At 29.7% G+C, this 11,111-nt stretch overlaps 1 long non-coding RNA gene across 1 annotated transcript; it reads left to right on the top strand.

The window, feature by feature from the left end:
• The first annotated feature begins 3,354 nt into the window (after nucleotides 1-3,354).
• On the top strand, nucleotides 3,355-9,667 carry LOC132743520 (uncharacterized). The gene is made up of 2 exons (XR_009627582.1): nucleotides 3,355-3,539; nucleotides 5,196-9,667. It is a non-coding gene; the product is annotated as an uncharacterized LOC132743520 (long non-coding RNA).
• Nucleotides 9,668-11,111: the final 1,444 nt, after the last annotated feature.

The raw sequence follows: 11,111 nt of genomic DNA, 5'->3' as shown, positions 1-11,111 counted from the left end.
TTCTGTCTGTAACATTGACGATATGATTGAACAGCAAATTACGAGGAAACTTCCTTCTTCTGCAATACTAGATGAAGTTTTACGTAGAGAAAAATGCTTGATTATATTGGACGGTCTTGATGAATGGACTCACCCTGATAATAGCTGTAGCGAAGTAACAGAAAAAATCCCACATCGATACGTACGTGATAATTGTGTTATCCTAACGACAACTCGACTGTGGAAGCTTGGATTCGCAAATCTCAAAACAAGTCAAATAAACAAAAACGTAGAATTGGTTCAATTAAGTGCAGATTCTACGAGGCAACTTGAAGAAAATGCTATAAGAATAATGACCGGTGTCCGTGACGATAGAGTACTGGAGAGTAAAATATGGCACTTTAATAAAGTGATACGTGACCGTCACCTAGAGCACATGCAAGTGATTCCACTCCTCCTCATGTATATAGTTTGCCTATGGTGCAACAACATTCCTATAGGAAATTCAAAACATGAAATTTACACCAATATCATTGAATTTCTATTATCGAGAACGTCAAAAAAACACCCGGAAGTTCAACCATCTCGTGAATCGTCTGCCAGTGAAATTCCAGAATACTTCAAAAGTCATGATTTTTGTAAAAAATTTTACAGTCTTATAACATCATTAGCGGAACTAGCTTACCAAACATTATTTAACAAAAACAGAGAAAATACGCTGGTATTTGATAGAATGGTTGCTGATATATATCTCAAAGCAGACGACATGAAATTAAGTCTTTTCTCGGGAATACTGTCAGATAGTAGAAGTAAAACTTTAATTAAAGAAATTATTAAAGTATCATTTTCTCACAAAACAGTGCAAGAATTCTTTGTCGCCATATTTATAAGTTCTCAAAGTGACGCTCAGAAAACTGTTGTAGAAAAATGTAGAAATGTTCAAGACATTTTGGACATGTCAAAAATTTGTGAATTTATAAGTGGAATGAATGCTGACCGGATGTGTGAAATATCAAATGATTGGATGTCTGTGATAAATGAAGACGAGATAACACGCGACTATAGAACTAGGACAGGTCGCGAGATCTCCGTGTACGATACTCCATTGTATAACATACAGAAAATGTTCATGTCGTGTTTACAAGAAATGCCTGAAAGTGAAAATATTCAATTATGTTTACAAGATTTCTTCATTGACAAGAACACCGTGGACAGTAAGCAGATACAACGTTTAGTGGACAGTAAGCAGATACAACGTTTATTAAAACAAAATAAAACCAACATAAAATCACTTTATATATACGGTACTTCCAGCAGTTTACGTGAAATTATAGATTTATTCTCTCTCACAGATCTCAGTCATATACAGAAACTTTTCTATCATGGTGACTGGATGGAGGCTGAGATAAGCCGGATTTTGTTTCCCAGTTTACAGTGCGTTACTTTGTGGCGGGGTACATGGATAAATGATGATGGAAAACTGAGTAAAAATTTAGCGCGAGTACAAAACTTACAATATTTATATATTGAATACTTCATCTTATCTCACAAAATACTGGAACCATTTTTCAATTTTATCTCCGGTCAAAAATCAATGAAAGAGTTAACATTGTCGTGGTTATACTGTAAAGAACATTACGACCGCCGCCGTGATTGTAAGAGATGGAACTTGGACTTGTCTCAACATTCAACTCTATCAAAGTTACACTTGGACACGTTACCTTGGAGGCTACAATTAAATATATCAACACCGTCATTAGTTAATGTTACGTTGTGGTACATCAATCTAGATAAAAGTTCATTGTTACTGTCACGTGACATGTTGAATATTGAACGTGTGATGTTGTACCGTATAGAAATGTCTGCAGAAAGTTTACAGAACTTTATTACCGTGCTGAAAAATCTGCCGCAGTCAGTTACAGTAGAGATGTTCGCCATTACACCGGAAACAGAATATGACCGTGTTAGAGAAAATATTCGGAGTTCACAAACTTTTCATGTGATACACGAGGACGACGGTTTGAGGTTTGAGTTCAAAACAATAAAACCAAGTGCAGAGTTCAAAACAATAAAACCAAGTAAAGAAAAGACAAAGAAAAAACGTTGTACAATAAACTAATGAAATAACTTCAATGATTTTAATTAATAAAAACAATTTAAATATGGACACTTAGAAACAAAATGGCGACTCATCAAACTTTAATTAGGACATTCATGTACTTCCGTTTTCAATTAATAATTTAAGTGACAATTGTTTATAAATAAAAACATTTAATAATAGAAATAATTCAAGGAAGTTTTTACGGAATTCAATGGATATAAAAGATGGATTAGGATATGAAAATATTTAACAGGTGAGTGATTTTATATTGAATGTTTTTATGTTGTTTTTTTTTATATATACATGCATATGTAAGAACTGAAATAGATTATTAACAGTGAACAATACTCTTATTAACTTTTACTTGAAAATATATTTGATATAAATAAATTAACTTTTTAATTAATATTTACCATGAATTTTTTATTCCCGAAATAGATTTTTTTAATCAAAATAAAGTATTTTTTAAACATAGTCCATGTAATTGTATACAAAGGTGATAACCCTCTATTATCTCCTATACATTTTATTAATTTAAAAATTAAGATTGTTTTTCTTTTCTTATTTTCGGAAATATTCTCGTTAGATTTTTATTTTTTGTAACACTTTAATTGCCAGACTCTTATCATTAATTAATTTTAAAAGTGTCTCGTTTAATTACATTAAATGCTGACCTGTCAACCAGTTTCCTTTAAACCATATAGTAGCCCTAGGGTCTAAACTGACTCAGTCTGGTGGTGGGGGGGGGGCATAATTTTTTTCTTATAATTAAAGTCATCTTTTCTAAATCAATCATTACTAAAGCTAATGTATTTTGCATTAAATATTGTCTAGTTTACCTGTACCAAGATTGTTTAAATTAAAGTCCTTGGGTCAATGTTTGCCCAACGGGGGGGGGGGGGTCTTAGATTTTCCTTAAATGTATATGGGTAACATTTTAGATATTCTTCCCTTATACAATGAAGGTTTAATCTTAGATATTTGTCAAGACACATACTCTAGTGGAAATGAATAATGTTTGTTAAATTATAGCTTTTGGATTAAAAGGTCATTGATTTTTGATAAACACATAAAACTTTAAAAATCATTTGAATTCACAAGGGCCTAAAACTTAGATGTTTTGCATGAAACATTATTTCGTGTTCCTCCAACTACGTAGTAATGGTATATAAGAAAAAAAATCATTTTTTTTTTCTTACACTCAACCCAAAATAGTTTTTTTGATGTGTGTTTTTTTTTTTATTGGTACCAAGACTGGATGAGCACGTGTGGACTACATTAGAATAAAACATTGTTCTGCAAAATTTCCCCATTAATAAAATACATGTATGCGTTAATATTGTGTCTTATTTCTCGTTTCAGCGGCCTTAGATCAAAATCTTTGTAATGCAGAATAAGGATTTGTGTAGTTATAGATTATTTCGAGCATCAAAAAACACCATGTTCCTTTGTTGACAAGGTAAGCCTTTAATTATATTTATGACTGACAGATCATTTAAATCCAATAAAGATAGAAAAATAAAATATCGAAGACAGCTTCCATGCAAAAGACAATTGCTTTATTCAACCAATTCAATTTATAAATGAACGATTTTTAGGGAAATTATTGAAAAAATATTTCATTTTACGCCGAGTTTTGTAAACCGGGTTTCATTACCATCTGAGTTTAATACATCTTAAGCATAGTTTGGTACTAGTTATCTTATGAATGGTCTGTGGTTCTACTTGGATATTAGCTTACCGTAGGCCAAATAGTTAAATTCACTTAGCTGACAACAGGCCGTGGTTCTACTCAGATGTCAGCTATTATGCACAAATGGCTTACAGCAGGCCCGAGGTTTATACTGTGATGTCATCGCATGCCTATATTTTTACTCAGTTGGCCGCCTGTACTCGGATATCAGCTTGTGCCTCTTAAACAGATATCAGCTTATGTCAAATAGTTAAATTTATATGACTGGAAAAGGCAGTGGTTCTACATAGATGTCAGCTCTTGCCTAGATGATAAAATTCAGTTGGCTTACAGAAGTTTTTGGTTCTACTCGGATACCAGCTTATGCTTAAAAAATCAATTCAGCTGGCTTGGGGAAGGTGTTATTTTCAATTCAGTTCCTTCACGGAATGCCAGAAGTTCCCCTCTGAAATTGTCAGATCATGCCTATATTATTCCATCATGATTAAGTTGGCTTACTCTACTCTGATATCAGCTCGTGCCTAAATAATTCAATTCAGTTTGCTTACAGATGGTCCGTAGTTCTACTTGTATTCCAGCTAATATGCTTAAATAATTCATTTCAGCTGGCCGGCAGGATATGTATTATTCAATTCAATTTGCTTACAGAAGGTCTGTGGTTCTACTCATATGTCAGGTCGTGGAGATATAATGATCCATATAAAGGGCAATTTCAATATATTCTATCCATATTTCTATCACTTAATGGCAACTATTTTTACAAATGAAGGAGACTTATAGGCGATTGGGCGAGATGTATTATATAGAGGATATTGAATGAGTGTAAGTTCAATACTGAATTTATTGCACGAGTTGAATAAAATTATATTATGCGAGCCTCTTGCAGGCATAATATTATTTAATTCAACGAGTGCAATAAATTCAGTAATGAACTTACTCGAATTTAATATTCTATTTATCACATACCCAAGATAAAGACCGTTTAAAGTGAAATAAGAGTTATCCTTCATTAAACGCCTATAGTATAACGCTAATTTTTAGCGCGTCTTTACACTATGTTTGTATAACGCTAATGACGTCACATCAAAATTTATGCACGACCGTGCAATACAATATTTACGGAGTCGCAAAATCGGCACGGGTGTGTGATAAATATGTTATATAATTTGATTAACAAAAAAAAATGTTCACACATGCCACTATAATATTAATAAATAGAGTTTACATAAAATTAAATAAAATATAGATTAGTTACTTACGCGTATGGAATTTTATGATTTGCATTAACTTAGGTTTACCTTAAATGTGTATGAATCATAAAACACATAAATATATATTATTATACTTAATAAATCCTGTAATCTACACTGTTACACTTTTTTATATTTCGAATTTTTCATTTATTCTTTATACTTTTTTCAGATAATCAGCTCGAGTAAATCTACAGTGACAATGATGATTATCCTTCTACTAGAGTCCAATATGAATACTTAACACCTGGTTCCTGGCTTTACAGAAACATATCCAAAAGAATATTGTTTAAAAAACAGTGCATCACCAATACCTTGTTTGCACTTAAACTTGTTTTCTTCAAGAAGAATTTACTTCTGTAAAGAAAGTTCTTACCAAGGCTGCTGTGAAATATTTAAAAATATCCTTCTGAAAACTTTGTTTGTGAACTACTCACATACCTTTAGAAAACACAAATGAAACTTGTAAAAAACGCTTGTAAATTTAAGTGGATTGGTCTACAATGTGCACATTTTCCATAAGTAGTGATAACAAGACCACAATTAGACAATAAGAAATGTGCATTTTGGATATGTTTTGGAAATGTTGATAGAGTTCTAAAATGATTTAGTATGGACGTAATATATAATTGTTCTAAAACACTTTATTATACACGTATACTATATATTAATATGTTGTATCGGATCATGTATCTATCACTTGCCAACAACACCCATATACAATTATTTTGTGGTTTGCTTTTACATATGATTCTAAATACTAACTATAAAATAATTATTTATGGTATTTAGATCTCTCATTATAGACCAATTCACTTTAAAGAAAGTATGATTAAAATTGTTTTTATTTTAATAAGATTAAATTATGTTCCGCTATTTTAGAGTGAAATAGTTAAACATATCACTAAATAATGACTAGCTTTTGGAAAAAAAATCACTATATTGTTTGAACCATAGCAATTTTGATGAGTTTAAGTTTGTTGATTTACTACTTTTTAGTTACAAAAAGGGAAAGGAAATATGAAAGTTACAATATAACTAAAGTAAAAAGAGCAATAGAGTATATGTTGCATTTTACTATTGGTTAAATCTTAATTAAAGGGACTCCACTGAGGTTAAAAATTCTAAAAACATAACATTTCAATTTCTTACATGAATGAACTGGAGCACTTTAAACAGAAATAAATGCAAAGATAGTTAAGAAATATACATTGAAATAAATTAAAAATCGTATGTTTATGCTTTTCTTGGCCCGATTTCAGTGAAAAGCGTTTAAACGCTTTTCATTTTAGGTCATTTTTTTACAATTTGAATAATCATTCTGGAAAGACGAAGTGCGCGAATGATCTGAAATTTTGCACATAGATTAGTGTTTTTTTTTTACCTAAATCAAATGGTACATTTTTCTGGAAAAAATATTTTCAGTCTCATCATGTCTAAAAAGCTTGGTGGAGTCCCTTTATGACAGGGTCTTTCAAATAGAATGGTCTGGAGTCAGACGAATTTTACTAAAAGATGTCTCAGTTGTGTCACATGATTAGGTTATCTACCAGCTGTGATCTGGCATAGTATATCACCCTTCAAAATTAAAACAATTAGATAAATCGATAAAAAATTACTGAAAAAAAACTAATCTTGGCTATATTACATTATCAGTTTTTTTTTCTTTGAAAAGTAACAATTTATTATATTTGAAATAAAATTAGGAAATCTACAAACCATGATCTGGATAGTGCATCAATATTCAAAATTATGAGATAAATTGATAAAAGGTTACTGAAAACTAATTTTGGCTACATTACAGTATCAGTTTTTACTTTAAAAAGTAAAAATTCTAGATTTGATTTTTCCATTTCCAGTGTCAAGGTATCAATCTACTGCTTATATTTGAAAATAGGTCCAAGTTTCATAAAAAAATTTAATTATGCATTGTTCAATGGAAAAATAGAAATTGATTTTACGAAGAAAAAATGTTATTTAATCGTATTATGTAAAGATGATTTTATAATATTTCATGACGTTATTCACAAATATTTGATCATTTTCAAAAATTGGGCCGTTTGTTGGCAAATATCCTTTTCTTGAACACTTACATAATTTGCGTATAGAAGACTATACTGAGGTATACCAATACATGTTATTGTTATATTGTGGCGAGAAGGATTTACATAGCGCGTTTCCAGACCATTCTATTTTAAGATAAAAATATATCATTGGTTATGATGACTCAACAAGTTATATGACCAAGATAAAATGGCTGTAATTTAATATATAACCGATGCTTTCGGGTTATATAGCTAACAGTTTTTATAAATGACCGTATTAACTTTCAGAAGTCTTTAAGGAATTTACAAAATTAAACAAATGCCTCCTTGGTTTAATAAAGAGAGCTGAAAAAAGTATCTTAAACTTTCAGCAGATGTGTGCTTAAGTGATGTAAAGGTAATATTAAAAATCAACACTGCCAGTATTGTTAGAGTTTTTATCATTTACAATTGACTGTATATCTGTAACATTTCTCCATAGTATACTTATGTCCCTTGCATGCAAGAAAATAAAAAAACTTTATAAGTCTGTTCAGATGTGTCCATAATAGGTTGATCTGTAAATTTGTACATAATATATTAATGTATTGCTAATCCATGTTTTAGTCAGATTTGATGTTGTTTTATTTTCCGCTCAAGTATATACAGATGTTTATATTATCTATAAGTTCTAAATACTTTTTTTGTGTGTTTGAGGTACTGTGTATCTCATTGTCAAACTACTTTGTTTATATGCATGTACATAATTTATATTCAGTGATCAGAAAATGACATGTATATTACTTACCTATGTATATGTAATAAAGAAAATTACATACATTCAGGTAACACAATAAGGATACATCCAGAAGGATGGGATATTGTCATGCTACTATGACGTGAAATATGGCGAATTAGGGTCATCATGGCCTCTTACTTTAAGAGATGTTTTTTTTGTGTGTATATGTATATAGTTTCCTTAGTATGATTTTGGATAAGTTTTTTTGTATTATGTGTACATATTTCAATATAGCGCCTGTTCTCTAAAACCACAATCATATCAGTAATAATACTCTAATACAACAAAGTTGTAAAGATTGTAATAATTACTTATACTTGGTTCATATGGGACGCCATGACCGTCTTGTTACTTTTATGATTTGTGTATACATGTATATAGTTTACTTAGTGGAATTTTGTATAATTTACAAAGATAAGTATTTTTGTATTTTATGTATAGGGCTCGTTTTCTATAAAACAATCATTAATTTTACTCTCATACAAGAAAGGTTTAAGAAGGTAATTATTCAACAATCACCTTAGTTTTCTCTCATGCCTTTTCATATTAAGTTTTGTCCCTCCAAGGTTAATTTTTTAAAGTGTTGAAGTGAAGAACTTGAAAATTCATAGATAGATAAATCTCATTAAGAAAACTGCAGTGAACTATAAAAATCATACCCTCTTATAACACATTTTAGACATAAAAGCCCTTTAAAAAATGCAATGCTTATTTTTTCGTTTCGAACCTTTGAGGTAAATTGCTGTCTTGTGCACATTTTTAGAGTTATTGCCCATAAGGCTTTATAAATGTCCATTTTTCATTTATTGCCGGGACTGTACTCTTACACAATTAAATGTATCTACATGACGTTTTTGGTAGTTCTAAATATCTGATTGATGTACAATGTATATGCAATGTGTAAATTTTGTATTATTCACCTTTTTAACAGTTTATACTAAATTTTCATGTAGAGCATACCTTTAAAGGCACATTATGCCTTGGAAATCTGTTTTTATTCAACTCATTAAAAATGTCAAAAATGTGTTTAATAATGTCTTTATAATGGATTTAGAACATGTTAGATGTTTAACAGCTAGTGAAAGTAGCACTGAATGTGCAGTTATATGTCTTAAAGTTAACAAAATGTAAACAAAAGTAGTAGTTTTCCTTTCATACAAAATCATAATTCACTACAATTAAACCAATTTCCAACAAAGCAGCTCGATCAAAGATGGTTTAATTTTATGACGAATGAGTTTTTTTTTTTGAAAACTGTAACAAGATACTAAACATAAAGTTAAAGAAAAAAAGATTTCTGAGGCATAATAGGCCTTAAAGTCCATATCAAGTTGAACATGAAATATCATATTATCCTTCTCACAAAACGGCTTTCAAAGTCATTGCAACTTATTTGCAAAAGAAGAGAGGCTTTTGTAAAACTATTTAAAGATTTATATTGACATGTAATGATGAAAATTTATAATGATTTTATTTTAATTGATGAAATGTTGGTTAAAGACCAATTATACATCAGAAATGCTATCATTTTATTTCTTATTTTCATCAATCTGATATTTACAACAGATTTGACCTTTTTACAAGTTTTAAAAAATGTTAGAATTACAATATTACTGATTTACTGTTTTACATATTATTAAGTAAAGGGCGATAAATATGAAAAAGTATGTTTTGTTATATATATTATAATAATAATACTGTCAGTACTGATTACAAGTATGATATGTTTACAGAAATCTTACTTTTTATAAATTAATGTTCTATACATGTAGATTATATCATAGTTCATATATTTAATAAAAATAAAATTATGAAACAACATTGATGTTTTAGTTATAATATATACAAATGTACGTAAATCAATTTCGTTGAAAGGTAAACTTGGGGTATGTAAATGATGTAGCTGTACACAATTATCCTGGATGTTGTGTCCTATTGGGGAAATACTCATTATGTAGCACCAGTACTGGTTTAGTCCAGGAATAAATAGTACACACATGATTGATTCTCAATCTAAACAAGTTTGAGTGGTCGTATTGTACAGGTGCAAATTGTTGAAAAGCAATAATTAAGGTGGCTTTATTATGATGGTACAATATTTGAACCAGAGTGACAAGGATAGAAACATTTTGATTGATGTTGTCTAGAAAGAAAAATAAAAAAAACATTACAAAATTACTTAGATACACAAATCAAATGCTGGCCACTTGATGTACACTTCTAGTTATAAGAAAACCTAGCCACATTATAAAAAGAGAAGTAGGATGGAAACAATTATTGCTATATCGATGGCTTAACGCAATAAGGGCGTAACTACATTTTTGAAAATTTTACAGTAGAGCAAAAAAACTAACCCATTTTCTTGTTTCTTTATATTCCCATTACATTACTTTGTTTTGTAATATGAAAATATACATTTTAAATATAACTTATAACAACATCAATATAAATCATGTAAAAAACACTTTATTAGCAATTTTATTACTTATGCCCTTGTTGCATAACTTTTACATATAATTTGAGAGATAATATTATATGCAATAAGGGTGTAAGTATACTTATGCCCATATTGCAGTAAGATTTACATTAAACGTGGCTAATTTTTGTTATGCAATATGGTACTATGTCCACATATAATTCCATCAAAATAGGATATTTAACTATTACAATGTTTTTCCAAAAGATACTTAAAAGTCTACACCACAGTATTTACAATTCAACAATTTGTCATCGAATGTTATACCTCTGGACTTAATATTGACCTTAATTATATGGTACATGCCTCACTTATTTTTATTCATTATATTGAAATATATGATAAAATCTTCATTGATTTAAGTTCTAATTTATTCTTATTGGAATTAGATGGCATACCATTAAATTAATTAAGTTCTTGATATATTCAAAAACTTGACAAAAATATTTTTAACTATTGAAATTGTACAAGATGCAGACACTAGTTTTTGTCTTAACATTAGGACCTTTTGTTATTACATTGGACCAGTAATACATAGCTATCATGTGTGTCATTTAAGACTTGTATGAAAATGAAAAATGAAGTCTTTGTGACTGTTACCATTCTGTTTCCTTCATTTATTTCTTTCATTTTTAAAAGATTATAGCGCCTTTCTATGCCATCATCTCTAGCTGAATAGGCGCAATAACTACAATATTTATGCATTCACATAACAGTAGGGTTTGATTTTCAAAAATATGTGTGACATACGGTCTTCAAATATGTGCGTATTTAAAATATTCTTTATAC

This window comes from Ruditapes philippinarum, unplaced genomic scaffold (genome assembly GCF_026571515.1).
Source record: "Ruditapes philippinarum isolate M1 unplaced genomic scaffold, ASM2657151v2 ctg4704_1_1_1_1, whole genome shotgun sequence".
Classification (NCBI taxonomy): Eukaryota; Metazoa; Mollusca; class Bivalvia; order Venerida; family Veneridae; genus Ruditapes; species Ruditapes philippinarum.
Note: the sequence above shows the minus strand (reverse complement) of the source record. Positions and strands in the feature narration are given on the sequence as shown.